We start from the raw sequence: 27,216 nt of genomic DNA on the forward strand, positions 1-27,216 counted from the left end.
CTCCCTTCCTGTCCATCTGTCCTTCCTTCTCTTTTTCCTTTTCCTTCTCCTTCTGGGATTTCCACTGGACGTACGTTGGTCCTCTTAATATTGTCTCATAGGTCCCATGGGCTCTATTCGTTCTTCTCTAACCTTCCTTCCTTTCTGTTCCTCAGAGTAGGCGACTTCCATGGTCCTCTCAGTTCACTGAGTCTTTCGTCTTCCTGCTCCAGTAAATTTCTCATTTCAGTACCTTTGAAATTGTACTTTTCAGTCCCCAAATTCCTTTTTAGCTCCTTGTTAGGGTTTCTAACTTTTTGTTCCATTGCTGCTTCATTCCCCCACCATTTTCCTGACTTTATGTCTTTCAGTTCTCTGAGCACCATGAAGACAGTTACTTCAAGACCATCAGTCTTTTGCAGGGACAGTTACTGTCACTGTATGTTTTCCCTTTGAATGGGTTATACTTTTCAATCTTTTTTGCATGCCTTATGATGTTTTGTTGTTGAAAACTGAACAATTTGAATAAAATAGGGTGATGACTCTAAAAACCTAGAGAAGCTTTCTAGAATCCATCTTCCCCACCATTCACAGGCCCTGCTGGCTTTGTGCCATGGTCTGTTTTGAGAGCACTGTCCTATGTCTCTCTGCTGAAGACCAGCCTGCGGTGTAAACTCAAGGCCTCCTCAAGTCTTTTCTCAGCCGACACCTTCCCTTGGGCACGTCCAGTAACTTTCTGAATTTTCCCTGAATATGCAGTTGTTTTTGAATTTCTTAATCATCAATGTCTGTGTCTTTGAAAGGGGGAAAAAGAGGAGGACAAAGAAGGGGTGGGAAAGGCACCATCTCTTTAAGTCCTGTGGAAGTCAGTCCCACCACAGGGGAAGAGCTTATAGTGATGCGGGGGGAAGGGAGGGCTGTGACAACACTGGCCATCTGCCTCTTGGTCTCACCCTGTGATCAGCTCTTATACTGCTGGTGGGAATGCAAGTTGGTGCAGCCTCTTTGGAGAACAGTGTGGAGATTCCTCAAGAAATTAAAAATAGAACTTCCCTATGACCCTGCAATTGCACTCCTGGGTATTTACCCCAAAGATACAAATGTAGTGAAAAGAAGGGCCATCTGTACCCCAATATTTATAGCAGCAATGGCCAAGGTTGCCAAATTGTGGAAAGAACCAAGATGCCCTTCAATAGATGAATGGAAAAGGAAGATGTGGTCCATATACACTATGGAATATTATGACTCTATTAGAAAGAAAGAATACCCAACTTTTGTAGCAACATGGATGGGACTCGAAGAGATTATGCTGAGTGAAAGAAGTCAAGCAGAGAGAGTCAATTATCATATGGTTTCACTTATTTGTGGAGCATAACAAAAAGCATGGAGGACATGGAGAGTTAGAGAGGAGAAGGGAGTTGGGGGAAATTGGAAGGGGAGGTGAACCATGAGACTATGGACTCTGAAAAACAATCTGAGGGTTTTGAAGGGGTGGGGGTGGGAGGTTGGGGTACCAGGTGGTGGGTATTAGAGAGGGCACAGATTGCATGGAGCACTGGGTGTGGTGCAAAAATAATGAATACTGTTATGCTGAAAATAAAAAATAAATTTAAAAAAAAGAAGCAACAGTTGGTGATGAGACTCTGATCCTCCCTATTTGGAGGACCAGGTCCTTTTTGCCAACCCCGCTCTGCCAGCTGTGTGCCAACTGCTCTAGGAACATGTGCCTGCTGTCTGCGGGGCTGCAGAGTGGTGGAGGACTGGTAGCAGATGAGCTAGACTTCACTTCCTAGTAATTAGTAACACGTTCCTCTGTATCTTTCCTCACAGACTGTGTTCCATCTCAACACACTGCAGCCCAACTATAAAACAGAACATCACTGCCAATATGTGGTAAAGCAAATCTCAGCTGGAAGAAATCACTGTCCAAATGGTTCAAATAGTTCAAGAATATGATGTTCATTGCACACCTCAAACAGACTAGATAAACACAAACCAATGAAAGACACTTCTGCCTTGTATATTTGTGCGGACCTACACAGCCTGCTGGTGTCTCTTGTCCTTCTGCATTTCTGTTCACAAGATGCTATTTGGACCATGTCAGGGCGGGGCAGATGTCTTGTGGTTACAGAGCCTTTTTCCAGAGGCATGCAGACTCAGTTCCCTTTGCAAATGTGGCTGGCCTGGAATGGTCTGTGCGGATCTCTCAGAGCTGTGTGTGGTGGTGGTCTCTGCCCTGCCAGAGGGTCCACCTTGTGGATACGTGAGCTAAGGGTCCCACGCCTCCCCACTCAGAGCCCTGGTGATTGATTCCTTCTGTCAGGCAACCTTTGATTCAAGGTCAAGAGATGCATTCCCAGGGAGAAAAGGCCAAGGTCATTTACACAAAGTTTAGTTCAAACCTAGGACCACCCTCTCTGTCTCTTTCCAGACTTGACTGGAGAGCAAAGCAATAAAGGTTTCTTTCCTGATCACTCATAAATGCTCAGTGTACATCCCACACTGCATACAAGTGACATTTACCTTTTAATCAAAGGAGATTTTGTTAATAACATTATTCTCTTATTTTCAGAAAATGACAGCATGTGTGATTCTTCTCAGGCACTGCTCACAACCAGGAAAGAGAAGGTAGTTAGTGTGGGTGGGTCTGACACAGTTTCTCCCAGAGAAGAGAGTGGGAGCCAGGAGCACCTTCTAACTCTTTTCAAAATCAACAAGAGAAACATTTTGTTTCCTCCCTTTGGATGACCTCAATATGTTGTTTATTCTCCAACCCTGCTTAGTTCCCCTTTGGCTTGGACCTTAAATATTTATTGGAATAACTATGAAATCTTTCTTTCTTTTTTCTTTTTTTAAAAAAGATTTTGCATATGTATTTGATAGAGAGAGGAGAGGCTTCATGCAGGGGGGGAGAAGCAGCAAGCAGAGGAAGAGGGGCAGCAGATTCCCTGATGAGACCCAATGCTGGGCTCCATCCCAGGACCCTGTGATCATGACCTGAGCTGAAGGCAGACCCTTAACTGATTGAGCCACCCAGGCGCCCCTTATTATGAATTATTTCAGTTGATCTCACAGATTTAATAATCATCCAAGTTGTCAATCCTTATAGATGAAGGTAATCACCATGAAATAGCTTCCATGACCCTGTCCTGATTCAGAAGCTCTATTGCCTTGGGGTGTCTTTTGGGTCAAGTACAGATCCCTCTGCCTAGTTCCAGGACCTTCCATGGTTAGCCCAGAGACACACTGGGACTGTCTGAGGTCCTGAGACAGAAATCTAGTTAAGAGCGACTAAAAGAAGTTATAAAATTAGAAATAAGATGGCAATAGAATTAAAGTTGTAGAATCAGGAAAGAAGAGAAAAAAACCAAAAGAATAAAAATGCAATTAAGTACAATATAAATAACCATCTTGTCTTGAGTTTTCCAAGCTATGTTTGACAACTGAAGCCAGAAATTGCTGCCTTGTCTAATGTGGTTTTCAGTGCATGTAGATAAAATATTTAAGATCAATTATAAAGTAGAAAGAATAATTTTCCTCCACTTCTCATGGCAAAATGCAGACACCAATGTAATAAGGTGTATGAGTAAAAGGTAATACCCAAAGTAACAATGAAAAGATCTACACAAAATGATGCATTCAAAAACAGGATAGATAAGCCAAAATAGACATTTGGGAAAATGTTACCTTCTCTTACCTAAAGTGGAGTCTGTGTTCTTGAAGACAGAATCAGCCAGACCAAAGAATACAGCACTTACTGGCTCCCCGGAGCCCATGTCCCGAATTCCCTAGTGACCATTTGCACCCACACAAGCTTGAGTCTGTTGGGCTCCACATCCTATTCAAGTAGCATGAGAAACAACTTTTACAGCACAAGTTCTAATCCTCATGAATATTTTGCTAGTAGAAGTTCTGAATCAGTGACAGCCTATTCAGTTTATAATGGAAGATCTTCTGTTTTTGTTTTCACATGTATATTTGCCCCTCATGGATCTGACATTCATACTTATCGATATGACCCTTTGAATAAATGCTTTTCTGTGCAGTAGCTTGAGAGCTCTCAACCTGCTGCAAATTAGAATCACCCAACTCTGTGAAACATAACTATTAGGGCAAAGTGGGTCAAGGATACATGAGGCTTCTCTGTACTGTCCTTGTAACTTTCTATGCAGCTACATTTTTTAAAAAGATAGCTAAAATAAGGAATTAAGAAATAGTGATTTAAGATGTTTCCACTGGGGGCACCTGGGTAGATACACAGAGGAGAACTCTGTAGTTTCCCCAAGCAGTGTATGAGTCGATAATTATTTCCAAAGAAAATGATTAAATACAAAATTAGAATGACCTAAAAAGAGTTTCAAAATGCTGGTACCCTGACCCCAGCCTGTAGAACATAATCATAGCAATAATGGTAATAATAACATACAACACTTATGTGACATATAAATATAACACACACTTTTCAGAAATTCACTAATTAAATTGGAGGAAAATAAACATTCATGTTGAGGACACAAATCATTTAATCAAAAAGTCCCATTTCATGAAGATACACTAGGTAGTACCTTCAACAGAGGACATGCATCCTCTGTGTGTCCATAGAGAATTTATAAAAAATTCATCATATACCTCCATAACAAAACTTATTAAAATGCCAAAGCAGAAATTCCACTGAAGAAATCAGAAAATAAAATAAATAAGTGGAATAAAAGCAGACAAGAGGAGGATATAAAAACACAGAAGAGCTGAAAATAGAACAAAAATAGACTACTTGGCACCAAAATATGGATTTCTGAAAATATCTAGGGAGTAAATAAGACTGATGTGGTTAGTGACTAAAACAAGATGAGAGAAAAATATTTTTATAAATAAGAATAGAGACAGAAAAGAAAGAAAAATGGATATTTCTTGGAAATAAAATATAGTTTTTAGGGAGCCATAATGGTCTGGTGACACAGGAGTACACGTACTGCACAGTCCCCGCTGAGGGGACTCGACTAGGTGGGTACGGCTAGATTGCCTTGTGAAGGCGACGGGGCATCTGCTAGGCTCGGCCGTCTGTTTAGTGGACCAAGAAGGCTGCCTGCCTCACGGGGCTCCACACCCACAGCTGGGTCTGACTTGGCCTGATTCCAGGGATGAGCCCTCCCACCTTAGGTGGGAGGTGCCTGGCCACTGTGGACTGGTATTTTTCCTTTATCTGCTTTACAATTTTCATTAAGCCAAACAAAGTAGTCCCAAATGGTGGAATCAGAGAGGGATTTAGAATCCGTTTGTAGATGAGGCAGGAGAGGCTTCCTGTTGTGTTGCTGCCCTACAGTTCTGGGAATCCCTCGAAATCCCAAAAAAGCACTCACGTGTTCTGGAATACACACTTCAGATCAGACTGATTTTACTCTCTTCAGTTTCCTCATCTCCTCAGCAGGATCCACGAAGGCAGGCATAATCCTGGTAGACAGTACCGAAGGCAAACATGATGATTGTCTCTGTGGCTTAGAAGGGTGTTCAGGAGAGAAGGGCTGACTGTGCCATCTGAAATATTGAGTGAGAGTGGGGCAAAGTTCTCCCTACACTTATCTCCATCAGCAGCACCAGCTTTAGTAATCCTTTCTGATTATATATAAATTCGAGATGGATTTTTCCATTTACTTTGGCACGTCTATCCATCTAGCTGAAGGCCCTGCAGGACAGCGTGCCTGTGCTCCTTTCTGTAATTTCAGTCACTAGGCATACATTGTTCTGCCAAGGAAGGAGGAAAGTTAACTGTGACCTTGAGAACACACTCCCCCAACCTCGTTTATAAAACGGGAATAACAGTACCTCAATTCTGGAATCAGCATCTAACACTCAGAGGCAATTCAATGAGTGACTGATTCATTGCACGTTCCCCATGACCCTGACTTCTGGAATCTTTCTAAGCGGAATCTCTGAGACACCAGTTTCTCTACCAATCATTCTAAAGTAGAGCATTTCCTTATGACTTTGAGTCCGAAACAAATCTTTTAAGTGATATTTAAAAATCATCCTTTCTCATAAAATGTTAAATCCATTTAAAACATGGTGGTTGAATGTATTCCCTTTAAATAGAGAGCAAAAGGGCTTCTCCAAATGTCTGAGTCACTTTGGCATTTACTTCATACGGCCCAAGTACGAGGGATATTTACTTCATTTTCCTCAGCCAGCCTGCATCTGGCAGTGCTGGGGATTCGATTTCGTCTTCCGGCTTTACTGAGAACCAGTGACAAGTAAAACCGTAGTGTACTGAGGGTACAGTGTGGTGATGAGGGACGCAAGTGCGCGGTGGGAGTATCTTCACTGCCAGGGTAACCAGCACGTGCCTCACCTCACCATCCATCTAATCCGTCTTCTCCTTGTTTGGCTGGTGCCTGTCTGGTTTTCCCACTGGCATTTATTAAAGGGACGGATTGATCTAATGCAAACACGTGAATACATCTGGTGCCAAAACTTATGTGGATTCAGCCTCGACAACAGCCATAGAAAAGTGTTGGTCAGGAGAAAGACATAACATCACCTCACTTTTCCCTTTCGTAGATGGCAGCCGACATCACTTCCCACTGGGGAAGAGAACCCCCGCTGGGTAGGCGGTGGCCTTTACGTGAAAGCACCTCAGCAGAAGGAGCCCTGGAGAGACAGCCTGGTCTCCAGATGCAAGGGAGGCCTCTGTTCTTGTGCACTTGCTGTGAAAAACCCCACACTCACAAATTTTAATCAGACATTTCTTGCTTTTCCAGAAAACCTTTCTGTTGCATTATGACTTGGGACAATCAAGTCTTTTCTTCTAATGTGTTCAAAGAAAGTGCTATCCTGTTTGTTTGCTTATAGCGAATTAAAAAACAAGACAAAACAAAACAAAAATAAAACCTCAGCACTCTTAACACTTCCAAAATATTCATCTTTTATTGTATCATCATAATCTAAGTGTATTTGGATTAAGAATCTCTTCAGAAGGCTTCAAAAGCCTGAAGTAGTTTGCAAGGAGAGTGCCCTTGAAATTCAAGATCCTATTTCTGACAAAGCTTATAAATCATGATCTAAGGCCCACTGTAATGTGGAAGGCTCTAAATACAGGTGCACGGTTTCTTGGCATAAGTCGCGTAGAAGAACAATAACAGTAATTGGGAAAGTGAAGGAAAAGAGAAACGCTGAGACCAATATAACAATAATTTTTGTATCAGTCTGCTCGGTCCTGCCTACACATCCCAGGTTTACAGCTACAGAGGTTGACAGAGTGGCTGCTTGAAGTGGATTCACAGTGGGAGCCAGATTCTGCATTGCCATATTATGTGCAGGTTAGCCCTCCTTCAAGCCTCTTGTTATTATAGTACCTGGTTAAGAAAGATCCCACAAGCAAAACAACTAAACTAACAAATATCAGATAATTTATCTCTGACCCCTAATATAAACACGTATCCTCTGTGTCAGTTACATCAAGAAACACTGCTGTTTTCTTCTCGGTGAGCGCATGTGCATTTTGTAACAGAAACCCTTCCGTGAAGGACTTCACGGCCCCCCGTGTGTTTCTGATGCCCTTTGCTCTTTTGTAAAAAGGCAAGAAAAGAAAAATGTATGCACTTGTTCAACTTGAATTCTTAACCACCAGAAAAAAAATCTTAGACTTTTTTTTTCCTTTACAAAGTAAGTGGAACTCGTGAAAACACAGAATTTGACAATTAAAAAAAAAAAGCATAGTGATTAGTTTTTGCTTTTGTTTTGGTTTTTCAGGGAAACAGACATGTATTGAAATGTAATAAAAGCCAAGACTGCTTTACTCACTTTTTCAAGATGGTCTCATTAAGTCAACCTATTTTATTTTAGGAAAGTCTGCTTGCTCTTTAAATGCCATTTTCTTGCTCACTTTCGATTTCCCTTTGTCATCGTATCTGGAACAACTTTTTAGGAAGTTGGGCTAATTTCATTCTCCAGTTTAATTAAACTAGCGTTATCACAGAGCTAACTTGGGCCACCGGCAGCACCAGTCACAACAGTTTCGAAAGTAGCTGGTGCTGCTGTTGCTAGCAGTGAGATGTGACCTGAGAGCAGATGGGATGGCATTTTATGAAGGTCGGTGGGGCATCAGAGCTGCCCTCAATACGCTCCTGGCAAGAATTACGGTGTCTTAATTGCTTACCAAAAAAAGAGGTGATGAAACATTCTGTCTTTTTATAATCAACTGATCAGATCATGAGATGTGTACAGATTGATGGTGACCTAAAGGTAATTAAATTGCATTTGATTGGGTCATTATTTGAGCTAGAAACTGAGATACTAGGTCCAGAGTCCACCATTTGCCTTGTGAGCGAAAATCTCACAGATCTCAGGTCTCTAGGTGTCGTGGGTTTTGGAAGGTGAAGCTTTGGACCTGACCCAGACAGACCTGGGCTGCCTGAGAATTTAAGGCTGCCCCATCACTTGCCTTACAATGTCCAAGTTAAGCCACGAATGACATTATAAAAGGGCTGTTACTTTATGCACAAGGGCACGGTGAGGCCATCACATGATTATCAAGATATAATTATTGAAATTATGGTTTGACTTTGAGTATTTGACTTTATAGCTTGTTCTCAATCAACTGTGGTGTCAGCCTCACATTGGAAATCTATTTCCATGACTATTTAATACTGATGCTCTATCAAGTAGCCCATGTTTTATGTAACACTCTTTTTAAAAATTTGTCTTTCCTGAGAATGATGGCTACTTTTCTAAATCTACAGATATGGCTCCACTGAAAGTCTTTGAAGAATTTAATGTTGAAAATTTCACTATAGCTCAAAATATTTTAAACATCTTGAAAAAGTAAATGGAGCATTAATGCATAAATAATTCAGATCCATTTTAATTAGACACAATTTTGAAAGCTGAAAAAAGCCACATTATATTTACTGATTTGGAAGAGGAAAAAAGAATCTGTAGCCCAATGCCAGATCACAGATAATTACGTACCAGCAGACGGCAATTACATTGAACTGCTTTCAAGGAAGCCAAGGTTTCTAAAGGAGGAGAGAGGTAGTATTCAGGACATGCGCCTTGAACTGCAGTTCTGTACGGTCTGACTCGGGACAAGAGAAACCATGAAGTAGGTTAGGGGTGCAGACAGGTCATGACTTAGAGGCTAAAAATAGAATGTGGAACAGAGGACATTGGCTCTCACATGTATATTTTTAAGAACTAACTTAATGAGAAAATAGAGTTAAAAAAATATGGCGGCTTTGTTTGTATCTATCACTTTATAATCTATTCAAACATATATTAGATATATACACCTGGACACATGCATAGTGTCTGGGTGAATGGCCACATGCATAATCATCTCTCATGATTAATAATTTTAAATATACTATATAAAATAATAGATCATTGCTATACCAAAATATTACTAGTAAAAAGTTAGCTAGCACAGATATCTAATTTTACCCTCGCTCCCCAGCCAGCATTTTGATTAAAGCATTGAATAATCTGAGGCTAGTGCATTGTTTTCTCAGGCCAAATTGTAATTTTATCTATTATATTTAATCAACTAAAACAGGATTCATTTTAAGGCTTATTTTATTTACCATAATAAAGAAAACACGCTGCCAATTAACATATAGCTTGCCATCGATTTGAGGACAATCTGATTTCTGATTTCACTGATGATAAAGTGTGGTAAAAATGTGTCTCTGTGAACTGAGGAAATCCTGTATCTGTTACACAGCTCGTTCGGTGGGAAGCGGACACTGAGATGGGGATCAGCAGTCAGCGTGAGCTCTCGCCATCGACACCTGTACCGGACTGAAGGAGGCAGATCTGACTGGCAGGAGCGAGACCCTGAATGGTGAGCTCTTCACAGCAAAGATCTCCCCTGTCATCCAGGGAGCTCTGGGGCTGGGGGCAGAAGGGGGCCCTCAGAGTTTTCCTCAGTTGGAGGAGGACCAGCCCCAGACCAGGGGCATTGGGAAAGGCTACAAACATTTTTGGTTCTCACAATGGGGGTGAGAAAGCTACTGGCTTCTAATGGGCAAAGACCAAGGATGCTGCTAATACCCTCCCCTTCACGGGACAGCCCCCAACCTAAAGAACTTGTCAGTCCAAGCTGACAGTAGTGCTAAGGGTAGGAAACCATGCCTGGGCAGTGTGGGGCTGGGAAGTGTGGGGCAGATCTCTGCAGGCATTACACTCCCCATCTTCCAAAACCTTTGGTTGCTAGAAAATCGGATGTAGGCAGCAAATTAGGGGGGAAAAAAAAAGAAAGAAGATGGTTCCTAATTTTAAAAGCACTGCTAATATAGAAAGAGTGTAATTTTTATTGCAATGGAAGGTTGTTAGGGATCATGAATAAAGAATATCTTTCTTTTATGAAACACTCTTTGCTCCAATGTAAATTGGAGGCAGGGTTTTCCACAATGAACTGAAACCAACTGGTTCTGCTGCCCTTGGCCAGCAGGTCGTGGGCAATACATCTTGCCACGAGCTGTTTGATCATAGACGTTCATTAATCAAGGTCCTAAGAATGGAGTTCCATCGCCTTATTAGAGCTTGGACCTTGCAGGACAACTAATAGCCTTCATTGAATTGCATTTCCAAGTATTATTTACCTGTATTCCACACCGCCTGGGTCATGGTGAGTTTCTGACCACCATAAATCAGCTGTTGCCAGTGTCTTGTGTGGATTTCCAGGCAAGGAGTTTCTCAGTGTCAACATCACTGAATTATCAGTTCAAATCATCTCACAGATTGTCCTAGAGTGTGAGACGTCATAGTTCATTATTGTTGTATGAAATATATGTGGGATGTGCACATTGAACATGTTTACACTGGTGATAAAGAGAAGTTTCACACACTTCAACTAATTAAGAGAGTAAACTAGTTATGTTACACACAACAAATCCTGGGCTTTGTTCTGAAAGTGAACCTAAGCCAGTCGCCCCTGGATTTAGTTATAAAGGAAAGAAAAACAAAGAACATCAATAAATGTAAAGAGTTATTATAGCAGGGAAATATTTTTTAACATTGTTCTTTATGGTTTTTTTTTTAAGATTTTATTTATTTGACAGAAAGAGATCACAAGTAGGCAGAGCGGGAGGCAGAGACAGAGGAAAGCAGGCTCCCTGCTGAGCAGAGAGCCCAATGTGGGGCTCAATCCCAGGACTCTGGGATCATGACCTGAGTGGGAGGCAAGGGCTTAACCTACTGGGCCACAGGTGCCCCCTTTATGTATTTTTCACTGAAGAAGAGTTGACACCCAGGGTACCATTAGTTTCAGGCATATGTCATGGTTATTCTATAAGTGTATGCCTTATGTTGTGTTTACAAATGTAGCTACTGTCTGTCACCATACAACCCTGGTATAATGCCATTGACTATATTCCCTATGCTGTTCCTTTCATCCCTGTGACTTAGTCATCCCATAAGTGGAAGCCTGTAACTCCCACTCCCCCTCGTCCATATTGCCCATTCCCCCACCCCTCTCCCCTCTGGCAACCATCAGTTTGTTCTCTGCATTTATGGGTCCACTTCTAGTTTTTATCTGTTTATTTATTTATTTTTTAATTCCATCTGTAAGTGAACTCATATGGCATTTGTCCTTGTTTGTCTGACTTACCTCCCTTAGCATAATACCCTCTATGTCCACCCATGTTGTTACAAATGGCAAGATCTCACCCTTTTTTATGGCTGAGTAGTATTCCATTATATACATATTTAATATATTATACCCTCCTTACCCATTCATCTATTGTTGGGCACTGGGGCTGCTTCCATATCTTGGCTATTGTAAATAATGCTGCAATGAACATGAGGGTATGCATATCTTTTTGGATTAGTGTTTTCATTGTCTTTGGATAAATACCCATTAAGAGAATTATTGGATCCTATAGTATTTCTATTTAACTTTTTAAGGAACCTCCACACTGTTTTCCTGAGTAGCTGCGCCAACTTGCATTCCCACCAACAGTTCCCATTTCTCCACATCATTGACAACACTTGTCGTTTCTTGTGTTTTTGAGTTTAGTCATTCTGACGGGTGTGAGATGATGGTGGTGATGAGGTGATGGTCTCATTGGGGTTTTGATTTGTATTTCCCAAATGGGAAGTGATGTTGAACATCTTTCATGTGTCTCTTGAGCATCCACATGTCTTCTTAAAAAAAAAAAAAAAAATGTCTGTTCAGCTCCTTTGCCCATTTTAATCAGATTATCTGTTTCTTTGGTGTTGTGTACATTCTTTATATATTTTGGGTATTATCCCCTTATTAAATATGTCATTTATGGGTACCTTTTCCCATTTAGTTGGTTGCCTTTTCTCTTTGTTGATGGCTTCCTTCACTGTACAGAAGTCCTTTATTTTGATGTAATCCCAGTCGTTTATGTCTGCTTTCATTCCCTTTGCCTGAAGACACGTGTCTAGAAAACTGTTAACTAAAGTTGATGCTAAAGAGATTATCGTCTATGTTTTTTTTTTTTTTTTTCTGGGAGGTTTATGGTTTCAAGTCTTACACTGAGGTCTTTTTTTAAAAAGATTTTATTTATTTGTTTATTTATTTATTTGACAGATAGAGAACACAAGCAGGGGGAGCAGCAGGTAGAGGAAGAAAGAGAACCAGCCTCCCCACTGAGCAGAGAGCCCAATGTAGCACTCTGATCCCAGGACCCCAGGATCATGACCTGAGCTGAAAGCACACTCTTAACCTACTGAGCCACCCAGGCATCCCACATTTAGGTCTTTGGTCCATTTTGAGGAAAATACTTTGATGCAAATTCCTAAACATATCAGGTTTATTTTGAAGCCTAACAATATGTTTATTTGCTGAGACTAAATCAGTGGACAAGGCTGGCTGCCTGGATCCCCCAGCCTGACTTGGAGCAGGGATTACCAGTGAAATGACCCCTAATAGGCTCCAGTACAGCAGCTCCACCCAGGTGCAGCACACAGCAGCTAGCAGCATCCCTGGTAAGACCGGAGAAGGGAACGGTGTCCTTGAGAGTGGGGCAGTCTTTAGCCCAGCAAAGCCCAGCAAGTGCGAGCTCCTACTGGGTTCCAGTAGGATGGACTCCAGCAGGTGCTGTCCTGGGACTCTCCATAAGGACTGACTGCCCTAAGCACTGGCCAGTTTTTAAGAAACAGGCTTCAGTTTCCAAAAGGCTGTGCCCTGAAGAGCAACTCCCCTCCAGGCCATCCTGCTGTGGGCCGGCCTCACCTCACCTTACGAGAGGCTTCCCTTTTGCATCCTGGTTTTGGTTATCAAAATAGAGGTCTGCCTTTGCAGATACTATTATTGACCCTGAAAACTGCTTATCTCAAAATAACTTACATCTGTTACTTTCCTAGGGCACCTCTATGGGGAATCCCATGCATATTGGTCACAAAAGGCATTGTGCAATGTCTTCCAAGGTTTTCCCATCTATGAAGAGCTTTTGTATCTTCGTGGTGTTGTGGTTTTCATTTTATCAATATTAGCTTGATTTTTTAAAAAATTGCAATACTTGTGTGCCCAGTGACTGAACTTAAATGTTCAGGACGTTTCGACCATATCTGGAGTGTTGGCAAGCCTATGTCCACAGGTGCAACCTGTCTTCTCACTGGTGGGATTACAAAACATGTAAGACGTTTGTGACTAGCAAGCCCCACTTTCATTGTGTGTCCCTGTATCCGTGTTCTTCACTTATGGGACTTCTCCTTGGCAGATGTACGTTCTGAGAACAGGAAGGCCATGCCCCTACTGTTTTCCGAGTGGGAAGGCAAGTACACAAGGATCAGAGAGAACACAAGAGCAGTTCACGAAGAACTGGGGTCTGTTTTGTATCAATAATTTTAACCTGAAATGTAATGTCTCTTTGTTATTTATTTTACTCACATTTGACCTATTTCTAGCCCTATCTGGAAATTAAAACCCATAATTTATGTCACTTATTATATACCAATTCAATCGGTATGTTTTTAAAGAGGCAAAATATAAAACCATTTCTGTATCAGCAGAGCAAGTTGCAATGGCACCACTCACGGCATGTTGACAAATCTCTTCTGTGGAAATTTTCTTGAAAACCTTCATTTTCATGAGTGCAGTTATGACACGATCCTTGTTTTGTTTAAAGGAAGAAAAAGCACTGTGGGGTGTGAATGGATTATTCCTCGTTGTCAAGACTGTTTCAAAGTCCCCATGGGACCAGCCCATCTCTGAGCTGCTGTGAAGGCTGCAGCCACTTCTGGAAGGAGAAGGGTTTTCTGTGATGAGACAGAGGAGAAGGCCTGCCATCGCCAGGGCTGCTTGGGCTGAAAAGGTGAATTTTGAATATGGTCAGAGGAAGCTTCTGGCACCAGCATCACGCGCATGTGCACCCACCATCCAGCTTGGGGGGATCCTTTTCTGGTAAAACTCCTGTGTGCCCAGTCCCTGGAGCTGGCGGGGCCGTCCCTCCCCCTTGGGAGGGTCCTGTGGTCCTGTGGTATTGGAGATGCCACCGCCGCTCCCTGCGCCATTTCCTGGTGATGGGAAAAACAAAACCCCAAAACCAAAACGGTTATTTTTTATTGTTCCTTACCAGAAATTTCTAATGTTTTAGGAACTAAGAAAACTTTGTCTCCCCATAAAAAGTTGTCATGATTCCCTGAAAGTCCGTTGGACCAGGATTTAAACTCTCAAGTCACTGCAAGAATTCACCTGTGTCTTCATTGTGTTTAAGCCTTGGAAAACAGAACACCTGGGATTAACCCCAAGCTCAAAGGCAGAATGTTTGACTCTGTTGCAAAAACTATATGATAACGAGTGAATTCTCAGTAAAATAGAACAACCACTTGTGTTTTTTTTGTAAACAACACTTTACAGTAAACTAAACAAGTTTTAACAAACATTGCTCTAGGTTGGCCATGATTCCCAAGTCTGTGGAATTTAGGGCAGAAGTTAGGGAGGAGAATGGTTTCAGTGTTTCTCCATACTATGTCTATGTTTTTCTTACCATACGGCCACCCAATAATTTATATTTACATTTTAGTAATGTACACAGATCACATTAAAGTATAATGTAGGAGAACAGAACAACTCATAACATTGTCATCATTTTTTAGGTTAAAACAATGTATGCCAGTTGTACAAAGCTGTATGGTGCAGAGCGATAAGCAATATTTTGTTCAAACCTGCCATTTTCTGCCTAGCATTCTTTTCTAGAGTTATACTCTTAAAATCCACTACACTGGGCACTCTCGTGCATTTTTGTCAACATCGTTTTGCAGGGCAATCCTGGCAATGAAGTGCCTGTATCGTAAGGCATGTGGATTTGGGTCGTCCTTCCAAATCACCTTCTCCAGAGCGCACACCCATGGACACACTCTATTTATGTCAGACTCTCTCAAGAGCTCCTTGTGCCCACAGTTCAGGATCACTCAATGGCAAAGCAGCACTTTTTTTCCCCCTTGTGAAAGTCTTCATTGCCTATCTTGACTCTTTGTTTAAAACACAACATTAATAAAGACAATTTATGTTTTAGGAAATTATTTAGCCCAAGTTTTGTCAAAGCCATTCAAGTCATATTTTTCAGCGTTGTGAGTTTGTTAAGTTAACATTTATTAAGTAGAGGTCTGAGTGGGGTGTTGGATGGAAAGCCACAGTTCAGCAAAACCACAAGGGAGAGAGTAGTTGAGACCTGATGGGTCACAGGCCCTGGAGGAGACCTGTGGCTCCTTGGAAGGGCCACCAAGGGAGGTCAGACAGGGTGCAGGCAGAGAGCCCAGCAGCCATGGGCATGTACCACAATCGGCGTCTGAGGGCAAGTGCTTTTGGAATTCCAGAGCTAAGGCCACATTAGTCAACTCCAGTGAAAAAGATCAGGGTTTTGGTAAGCTCTGCAAGGGCGGACATTTTACCAAGGACTTACCTGGGGATGGAGCCAGGAGGCAGGGGAGACTGCTCATCACCCAGGGTGATGGGTGATGGGTATGTCCGATCAGGAAATTGGGAGCTGACACCTGTGACTCTGTGAGCTGCTACCTAGTGCATGAGCTGCTCCAGGGAAGGCTAGTGTCCGCTCAAGACCCCTCAAGACCACTGAGCCACACAGTGGAGAATGGAGCCCAATGCAGGAATGTGGTGAATCGTGTACCTACAATCTCATCTTATGCCTTTGAAATGAGTCCTAAGGCCACAGCCCCAAATCTTCTTTGACTGACCGGCTCATAGTTCGCTCCTGGTCCTCACATGAAGGAAAGTGTTAAGGGCCGTTCATGCTGTTCTTTCAGGAAAGAGCAAGGATCACAAAATATATTCATGTAGAAATGTAGCTAGCAGCAGCTGCAGAATGAGATGAATCTGAATTACTTTCCCACTGAATTCTTCCAGTGACTGATGGGAATGTTTCTGGAATTGTGCCTTCCTCCACCTAAAACTCCAGCTTGTTTTGGAAATCGTTTGGCGGATAATATGGATATTTATTTTGATTGACATAAAAAGGGGCATGTTTAAAAAACTTAAATATTTATCAAATTATAGAAATGTGATGCTGCAACGCTGAGGTATTATAATGTTGATAAGCAATATTTATCATTTGCATAATATACAGAGTTCTCTATAAGATGTCTGGGGAGTTTTACAATACATAGGATATCAGCGTAAAACATTGTTCTGAAAAGACAGAGCAGAGGTGAAGGGGATTTGGAGACACAATTCATCACAGGGATGAAAAGTTTGACATAGGATTTAGAGTCAATAATACAGTGACAAGTTTGTATGACAGGTGACAGGTAGTAACTAGGACAGCTATGGGGCCACTTCCTAGAGTATGTAAATATCCAGTCAGTACATTGTACACCTGAAACTCATATAATATTGTATACAAACAAAAATTTAAAGAATAAAGTGAAAAAATAAGAGAAGGGGAGGAAGGAAGGGGATTATGTGGATATATGTAGTAAATACAGAATTGATAACCAAGTCTGTTACTCACAAGAGTCATAAGACATGATGCAGTAATAGAAGTCTATTCAGTTTGGATAGGCTTCCCATAAGGAATCATTCGGAAACATTGTTTTACTGAAGAAAAACAGGAGTTTGCCATTGTTCTGGAACATGGGGAGATGCGGCTGAAGGAGCACCGAGGGCAGCTGTGCCCTGACCCTTATGAGGACAGCTGGTACTGGGAGTTCACTGACAGTTGGGCTTGAAGCTTAGATGAATGGAACAGAAGACCTATCTTCTAATGGGAGGGAGAATCAGAGCATGATAGTAGCACATCACACCCTGAGTTTTAACCATCTATTTGCCATACAACATCATAGCATTTCCTACCCAGAAGCATCCTGAGGAACATGAACTTTAGAACTTCCTTCTTACCAAAGCATCAGCCCCTTGAAATAATACTTCCACGTTCCCTAGAAAATATCTGCAGGAGCACTCAAGCACTGAGGGAGGCTACAGCCACTGGTTCTCTCTGTGAAACGTGCTCTTTGGGGATGCTCTGAATCTCTTCTTCCTCTCTCCAATTCTCCTATAATCACTTAAGTGCCCTGAAGCTTGGGATTAGATATTCTGCTTTGATTTGAGAGGCCTTGGGGATACATAAAGGAACAGAGAATCACAGTTTATGACACTGACATCATGCCTATAGGATAATAGTCTGAAAACTTAAAAAAAAATACATTGGAGAAGATCTGAAAGCGAATCGGACTTTGGGTCATTACCAGCATTTTTCATGTTCTCTCTCCGTGGCAGAGGCGGGGAAGGGAAAGGGTGCTGCTGAAACTACACCCTGTTGGGAGAAATGGTAATATTTGAGCCCTCTCAGATGTCAAGGGAATTAAGTGTAATCCGTCTCAAAGTCACAAGAGAATGATTTTCCCTGGGGTGGAAAATGAGTAATTAAGAATGCTTTGTTAGTGATCTTGGTGATGACCTTGATAGGAAGACCATCTGTGGTTAGCCCATCATTTTCTGGCAGGGAAGATAACCTCACCCGCTGTTTTTAGCGCTCAACAGAACAAAAGAGCTCACTGGGAGTTGTTCTGTAAGCTTTTTGTTTGGATCCAAGGAAATTCTGTCCATCTTGCTGTTTATAGCCCAGAAGGCTATCAGTGGCAACATCTGTGGTCTTATGTCATACCCCCTCTTGCTATGGAGAGAAAAGTCTAACCTAAGCTCTTTTGCTCATGAAATGCTCTCGTGGTTTATGAGTTACAGTAATTCACAGGTTGATCCTAAGACTGACCTTGAAAACAGCTGCACTTACAGCATCTGTGAGAAGACTCCTGTTTTCTTCTCCAGAATCCCTGTTCTCAGACCAGTGTCTTCTTTTCCTCAGATTTGAAGAGATACACACTTCGGAGGTGATAACAAGAGAGAGGGAATGCATCAGACCACAGCGGTGGTCTTGCTTCAGCCATCAGCACCGAGCTGGGATCCTGCACGGATTTTGGGGGTGTTCCTGTGACAGCTGATTGGCTAAAAGGAAAAAGAAATAAGGCTGGAGAAGTGTCCCCATTGTGTTAACAAGAGGTGGGTGAGAAACTGGTGTGGCAATTTCTCTGTTTAATTAGATGTTTGGCATAAAGTCGGTTGAGGTGCTTTGTATCCTAATCTGTCTTCTTATTGGAGCTCCAGGAGAACTATTTTAGTGATATTGTATGTTTTAAAGCTCTTCTGGTGTTTTGGGGCCAGACTTGGACACCATGACAGCAAAAATAGAATTAGAGAGTTGTGAGTAGAAGAAATTAAAGGGTCTCCCAGAATGCTCCCCTCCCTGGGACATCACACCTAGCTCACTTCCTGCCCTTTGCTCACGCCACAGCCCTGGAGCATGACTGGATGGCAGTTTGGGCCCCAGATATCACTGGCTGGGCCCAAGATCCCACAATATTTGAATGTGTAATGAAAAGGTAGCCTGGATTTCCAGCTTCAGCTCTAGAGCAGAGAGCAGGTAGATCTCAGTAAGAGTGGAATTAGGAGGACTTGGAGCTATAGTCAGAAAGAAACACGATAATGTGAGAAAACTCTGTGTGTGTGTGTGTGTGTGTGTGTGTGTGTGTGTGTGTGTGTAGGGGGGTGTCTCTAGAGAAAAAGAGCCCAGAGGATATTATACAGAATTGGCTTACATTGTTATGGAGGCTGAGAGCTAACCATCTGCGGTCAGGAGTCTGGAGCCCAGCAGAGTGAAGGGAAGAGCAATGTCCTGCTCAGAGCCAGGGAGGCAAAGAGAGGGAAATCTTTCGTACTCAGTCTTTGGCTCTACTCAGGCCTTCAAGGGATCAGGTGAGCCCATTCACGCAGAGGCTGGGATAGGAGTGGGCCTTCTGCTTTATTCACTTTACAGGTGCAAATGTTCATCTCACCCAGAAGCACCCTCACAGGCATACGGAGAACAATGTTCAACCGAGCATCTGGGCGTCCGTGGCTCCGTCTAAAATTAGACACACAAAATTAGCAATCATAGAGTGCTCTATTAACAGAGCCCAGAACAGGATGAGATCAAGTGTCTATAGTTTTATCTCCATTGAGTGAATATGTAGGAAAAACAACATTTTGGCTTAAACTTAAAAATTATGTTCTCTAAATGAAAAAAGGGGACGTAACTGAGAGATTAGTTTATTTACTGAAATTCAATAAGTAGCTTTCTACATACAGCTGTTTGACATGTTTGGGGTGTGTGTGTGTGTGTGCGTGTGTGCACGTGTACAACTTAGCAGTGATTTTTTATAAATTAAGTTAGCTGGGGCTTTGGAGGATTTGCTTAGGTGAAATTTAAGGGTATGTCTTGATTTTAAAAGAAATATTTTTTTGTCTTGTTAGAAAAGTAGCTTGAAACAAGTTCTATTCATTTCCAAAGGTCAGTATTGTCCTTCAAGTTTTTCCTCTGGGTGTGCAGGGAATATGAGTCACAGTTTCCTATTTTTTCCTTAGTAGTACAAATCGTGCTTCTTTCCACTTGGGTATTCCAGAAAACAATTGCACTCATCCTGTTGGCAAGTACCTCCTAAACTGTGTCTTGTACTGCTTTTGAGAACATTTCTGAGCAGGCTAATGAAGTTCTTCATCATTAGTGCTCCCTTCTAAGGGCTTGGAAAATAGCACTTGTTAAAGATTTATGATATTGTCAGTGAAAATTTCATCTTAGAGGAGACATATGGGTTCAGCTAACATTAAATCATTCTTTCTAATTGGTCCTATAGATACATATATACCAATCACTACAACATATATACTTCTTTGCTGCATTTCTTAAAAAAAAATAAAATTGTTTTATGAAAAAATGCCTTTTGAAGCACACAGAGAGAAGCTGTAAAATAGCCTAATGTCTCCTCATGGAGTGGAAGTTTCTGGGGACTCAAGTCTCAGATCAGGAGAGGGACCGTGACCTGCATCTCAGAAGCTCTCCTCAAGCTCCCTACCAAAAACCATGCTCCTGTTCTCACCAAGATAACCAATATTCTGAATCCCAGCACAGAGGAGGAATTTTGTCACCTTTGGTACTCTTTACAAATAAAATCATACAGAATGTACTTGGGAACCTGGCTCTTTTGCCAGGTTCTAGAGATTCTTCCCTGTTGTTGCAGCAAACTAATTCCTTCAAATTTAGTGCTACATAATATTATATGAACATGTAACAATGTATCCACTCTTCTGCTGATGTACATTTGCACTGTTCTTGGGTTTGGTTATTATGAATAACTCTATTCTGAGTATTTTTGGACATGCTCCTTATATACATCTGGATCCACTTTTGTTGGCTCTATACACAGGAGAGAACTTTTTGGCTTATGGGGTACAGTTATTTGCAAGTTTAGACATAACATCAATTGGTTTTCAAAGTCACTGTCACAAGTTACATGTCCTCCAGCAGTGTGACTCTCATGATGACTCCACAGCCTTACCAATAATGGGCATTGTTTTCCTATCTTTGTTCTTTGTTTGTTATTATTATTTTTTTCTAAAGATTTTATTTATTTATTTGACAGAAATCACAAGCAGGCAGAGAGGCAGGCAGAGAGAGAGGAGGAAGCAGGCTCCCCGCTGAGCAGAGAGCCTGATATGGGACTTGATCCCAGGACCCTGAGGTCAGGCAGAGGCTTTAACCCACTGAGCCACCTAGGTACCCCTGTTTGTTATTATTTGTTTGCGGAGTTTAACCCTTTCTGTGGTTGGGTAACAATCTCTCCCTAGCGTTATTTGCATTTCCCTGGTGGTTAATGAGTTCAAACATCATTTCAGGAGTCTAATGGCCATGTGAGAGGAAATGCAAGCAGGACATGGGGCGGAAAAGTGGGGGGAGGGGGACAGTGTTCGGAGAGGTCCACAGATCAGTGTGCTCTGTCTGTGTTCAGCAGTCTCACCAGGAAGGACTGGGCCGGAAGAACACCCGGCCTTTGTCACCTCCCTGCTGTCTTTTCCAGTGTTCACTATGGGTTATGCTTACTCCTAAACTCAAAGCGTTTTGATCCACTCAATGAGTCTCAGAATTCAGTCATCAGAAACAGCCAACAATAACTATTTTGAAGTACCAAATGGGAATTACAGTTGATAGATTATTTGGGAAAACCTGTATGCCATAGGACAGTTCTTGGCAGCCCAGTCTCAGGAATACCCTGGTTATGCTTCCAAGTGAACGACTGGACATGTTTGCAATGAGGTATTGGTTTTGTCCAAGAAAGAACTGAGCTATTTCCATGGGATGGTTCATCACGGTGGTGTTGAATTGCTCGGGACCATTCATGACAGAATGCATCTTCTGAATAAGGCTTGTACCTCTTCCTTCTTCTCCATTTTGTTAACAGTCCTGGACAAACACCACTCTGGTCTAGCTTTAGAGAGTGTCCACAACCCTCCTACGAATACATGTTTACTTCACCTACCAGTTCATTAATTAGGGATCACATCCTTTGTTCAAAACTTGATTTTTCCAGAACCATGTCTGAGTAAAGTTGAACACATTAAACTGTTGATTTTATTACAATTAATGATAACTTTTTATTAACATAAATTATTAAATGTATTAAATTAACAATAATATGTAAACTTTCCTATTGATTTAGCAGAACTGACCTTTCCAAGACAGGAAAAAACACATCTTTCAAATAATTCTCTTGATGATAATATTAATTTTCATTACATACACCTGACTGATAGCCTTCAATATTTTAAATTGCCTATTAAATATGTCCCCAAAATCAAATGAACATAAATAACTCTGCAATTTAAATTAATTGATAATCTGTGATATGTGTTTTTTATTTCATCTAGGTCTTTGGGTTTGATTGAGAAGATTTTAAAGCAGCATTTCTGTTAGATATTTATGTTACCATTTTAATCTTGTAGATTCAGAACCAATTCATTTTCATGTGAGACTAATTTAAACTTAATGAAAACCAGACTGTGCTCTATTCTGTGGTTATTACAGATTCCACTCACTGGTACATATTCTTCAGCACAGATTTTTTTTTTCTTTTCTGTTTTTATGCTTTAAATTTATAATTGGTTTCTAAATTTTACAACAGTTTTTCCTATTTGAAAATAACCTGTAGAAGCCTAAAATAGCAAGTTTATTTTTGCCTTTTCTTTCACCCCAAATATTTTATTACTGCAAAACCAGAAATTCCTATTAGTTAAGGGTATCATTATTTATGTTTTTCTTTCTTCCTCCTATAATGTGAGTTCCACAGCAGCACAGAAGATAATATTTGTCAAATGGTAAATTTATACTAATAGAGCTCAAATAAGTTTTTTTTTAAATCCATAATGATATTTCTTTCCTTCCTCCATTTCCCCTACTTTTCCCTCCTGCTTTGCTCCGTGTGCTCAGGAAGGATGCATCTTGTTGCCCTTCTGTCCTGAGATCAACTGGCCTTTTAATGCACTGTTGAATTCAGTGTCCTGATGTTATGTTAAAGATTTGTGCATACTACATTCATCAGAGGTAGTGACCTGTGATTTTATTTTCTTGTGGCATCCTTCTGTGGTTCTGATATCGGGGGAAGGCAGGCCTTGCCTTGTGAAATGAGTTCATTCAATCTTCTTCTTCTTCTTTTTTTTAAATAATCAGCGTGTCCAATTTTTCCCTCTCGTTGTGAGTAAGCCTTGGTGGGTGCATGTGAGTCATATTGATCCACTTCTTCCAGACCATCCAGTGTGCTGGGGCATCCTAGTAAACCCTTAGGATCTATTATTATAGAACTGTAATAGTCAGGACAGTGGAACAGTGACATAAGGGTAAAGAAATAGAAGAGAAGGGATGTCCAGACAGACTCACATATATACGGCTAATTGATTTTAAAGGCATCGGGTCATTTGAAAGCAAAAATACGACAATATGAAGAAAACATATTTGTCTTTTCTATTTTATTTAAATAAAGATAATCTCTTCTTAATATATATACATATATATTTGTCAAAAACATCAATCTGTTTATAATTAAAATCTGCTGAGTTTATTTCATGTGAATTATGTGCCAATAAAGTTAATAAACATATGTTATATAGAAAACAGAAAAAGAGAGAAAAAACCCTACCATTCTGAGATTATTTTAGTTGACTAATTTTGGCATATTTTTCTGCATAAATCTAAATGGTGAATATTTATTACTTTCCCACTTTTAAAAAGTTGTTAAAAATGTGAATGGTTTTCAGGTAAATTTCCGGGTGTTGTAGATTATGTGGTCGTGTTTTCAGCGGCTGAGCATGAGTACTCCACATCTTCTTTCTCAGCCAGACGTGCGGACATGCCATGTGTATTTTCATCCACCTTCTTGGGGAGAAATAGAATAAGTGGCCCGAAGAAGAGGAGTATTGTTTCCTTTTTATACCTTTGCATCCTGCCTTATGTCTCTGAAGCCAAAGAACAACAATAAGAAGAAAAACCCACTGACCCCTGAACATATTCACACCAACTCTCTGCTGTGAATGTAAGAAGTCGGCCTCACTGTGGTTGCCATAACTTCAGTCTTTCCATCACAAGTGTTTCCAAAGATGCTCACCTGTTTCTCATGCATCAGAATTTTCATGTTCACCCCCTCCCCCCAAATTCTTGCTGTCTTTCCCTGGTCTTTGGATTCATTCCTCTTGGGAGAAGGAATGCCCCTGGGGCCAGCAGGGGCGGGGGGGTTAGGGAGGATGACAGGTTCTACTAATGTTAAAGATGTTTTCTTCACACTTAGGAGGAAAAACATGCTCCACACACTCCTGGTTTGCTGACGGGAGACCCGCAGGAATTACTCCTCTATCAGCTTGGCTGAGATGACAACAGTAAGAACAAAAACCCTTGGGTTCTGACTTGATTTACCCTGAAGATAAATTCATGACCTATCATTTGTCTTTTGAGAGAGGTTATATAAAATTTAGACGGATGAAAATTAACATACAAGAGAATAGAGACGTCAAAGGACACAAGTGTGAGTTATGAATACAAGTCAGCTTTGTGCTGGCAAAGATCACAAGCACAATGTCAAACCTCACAAGGCATGCAGGAGGGTTTGAAACCTGGTACCAAACTGCCTCCTTTAACTTTCATTCAAGAATTGTCCGTAAAAAGCATCTGTGTTTAAAAAATTTTTTTAAAGATTTTATTTATTTATTTGACAGAGAGAGACCAAGCAGGCAGAGAGGCAGGCAGAGGGAGACAGAGGAGGAAGTAGGGTCTCTGCTGAGCAGAGAGCCCTATGTGGAACTCGATCCCAGGACTCTGGGATCATGACCTGATCCGAAGGCAGAGACTTTAACCCACTGAGCCACCCAGGCACCCCTGTGTTTTTGAATTTTACAGACTGCCTACATAGACTTCGCCTGTGCTTAACTTTGGGGAAACATCTTCAGCGTGCGGGTATAACATTTGTTACAAGGCTGTTTATTTCTGCTCCGTGTTCTGTGTTTCTGACCTGGTGGTTTTGCTTAGGGGAACTGCAATTGCAGTAACACGGCTGGTGATGTCAAAGAAAGGATTTAGACTTGCTTAAAAAATGGGCTGTGCGTGATGGATTTTCTAGGTTGGTAAGAAAAGCAGCAGGAGTCTATCACATAATAACAAACTTAGTGCTTTAGAATAAGACAAACACGATGCCTAATTTACCAATGCTATGATAAAAAATGTATTTTACTCAATCAGATTTTGCAACATTATATTTTCAATGGATATACTTTCAGGATAGGGAACATATAGTACATACAATTCCTTTTTTTTTTTTTTAAGCAAAGTATTCTCTTTTGAAAGATACATTTCATTCTTAAAAATTTCTGATAAACATATGTACTGCTAAAGTCTTTTATGCATATTTGTATGTTCTCTAACTCAGAGCTAACTAGCTCTTTTAGCCAGTGAAACTGCAGGAAATTTTTTTTTAAGATTTTACTTATTTCTTTGAGAGAGAGAGAGAGGGAGACAGCATCTGAGGCAGACTCTGCACCAAGCACAGAGTCCAATGAGGGGCTCACTCCCACAGCTGTGGGGTCATGACCTGAGCTGAAACCTAGAGTCGATGCTTAATTCTCTGAACCACCCAGATGCCCTGAAAGTGCAGGAAATTATACTGGGAATGAATTCCCCATTCATGCTACAATTTTTGTGTCTCACTTGACCCCTTGACCAGCGTTCCTGTCTCACAGATCTTTCTCTTAGTTTTTTGGGTCTAATTTTTTACATATTTGCAAGTTTTCTGTCTTATCTCACGGAACAGTGCCAAAACACAAGGGGAACTATTTTAAAGTCATAAAATGGTGGGAAACAGTTCTATCAACCAGGATTTTAAAGATTTTATTTATTTATTTGACAGGCAGAGATCACAAGTAGGCAGAGAGGCAGGCAGAGAGAGAGAGGAGGAAGCAGGCTCCCTGCTCAATCCCAGGACCCTGGGATCATGGCCTGAGCTGAAGGCAGAGGCCTTAACCCACTGAGCCACCCAGGCACCCCTCAACCAGGATTTTAAACTCTAGTTAACTTCAGTTATAATATTCATGAAAATGTTAATGACTATTAAATGCCTTAGTGTTGCTTAATTAATTTTTTTCTGAATGTAAGTCACAATCTTACTCAAGATAATTAAATTATGGGATGAATTACAGTTTGTAACTATGTGTTCCATAACAGTCACAAAAGAATTAGGACCTTTAACTTACTCAATGATAAGTCACAGTTATTCAGAAATACACAAAGTATGTAATAAGCTAATGAAGGCTTGGAAAGCAATTGTTCACAGTGGTATGAGGGCTAGACAGGAAATAATGTGCTGCAAGTTTTGGGTCTTACAAGGAAAGTTGAAGGTCAGTGTGTGGTAAATCAAGTAATGATCCCTGAAGATACTCACTTCATAATTCCCAAAATCTGTGACAGGGAACTAAGGCAACTGGTGGAATGAAGGCTGCTAATCTGCTGGCCTTAAGATAGAGAGATGATCCTGGGCTTTCTGGGTGGGCCCAGTATAATCACAAAGGTCTTTCATGTGCATGAAGGAGGCAGAAAGGTGGGGGGGAGTGGAATTTGAGGACTTGTCTTTCTGCAGCCGGCTTTGAATATAAAAGGGGGCTTCCACATGCTGATAAAGATAAAGAAAAGCATCATACCCTTGAATCTCAAAAAAAAAAAAAAAAAAAAACCAGCCCTGCTGACACCTTGATTATAGCCCAGAGAGACCCATGCTGGATTTCTGCTTTAAGGAACTGGACGATAAGAAGATTATGTTGATATAAGCCACAACATTTGTGGTAATTTTTATGGTACTTATAGGAAACCAGGGCAATCTGAATGGGAAAATAAACTTCAAGTGGACCACTACTAAACAAAATTTATGCAATAGTCAAAGTGTGTCTTATTTGTCTAATTTTCTTATGAAAATTTTTCATAAAACTTGTTAGAGTTCTGCAGCTACTTATTCTGAACACAATAGAGAATGAAGATCTAAGTCTGATGTTGCTTTGCATCAAGAAAATAGACTTAAGACTTAAAGAGAGGTCCACAGACATGTAGCTATCTTGCTTTAGAGCAATTTAATTTACAGATGGCTCTCTCCGTCAGGACCCAGTTGCCAAAACATTTCAACAGCAATCCTTAGGAGGTTTTGAGACTCTGAACCTGCAACTGTAAAGAGGACAGGCTTGGAGAACGTGGGACAAAGCAGATGCAAGAGTGACCTAGTCAAGCTGTGGCCGTGTGAAAAACCAACAGGACTGTTCATACCACATTCCATTGAGCTAAGTGTGTGGCGAGCAAAAGCAAGGGAGATGACATTTTAGATGTGGTTTTAACAGTCACGTCCAGATGGTTTCAGGATCTCCACCTAATCATG

General features: G+C 41.1%; 2 long non-coding RNA genes across 3 annotated transcripts in view; both read left to right on the plus strand.

Moving 5' to 3' along the window:
• The window catches only part of LOC309859774, a 296,536-nt gene that overhangs the window by 30,827 nt on the left and 238,493 nt on the right, over positions 1-27,216 (plus strand). The window lies entirely within an intron of this gene.
• On the plus strand, positions 7,971-14,317 carry LOC309859776. The gene is made up of 3 exons (XR_014308894.1): positions 7,971-8,214; positions 9,692-9,811; positions 13,948-14,317. It is a non-coding gene; the product is annotated as an uncharacterized lncRNA (long non-coding RNA).

This window comes from Mustela nivalis, assembly GCF_964662115.1.
Source record: "Mustela nivalis genome assembly, chromosome: 2".
NCBI lineage: Eukaryota > Metazoa > Chordata > Mammalia > Carnivora > Mustelidae > Mustela > Mustela nivalis.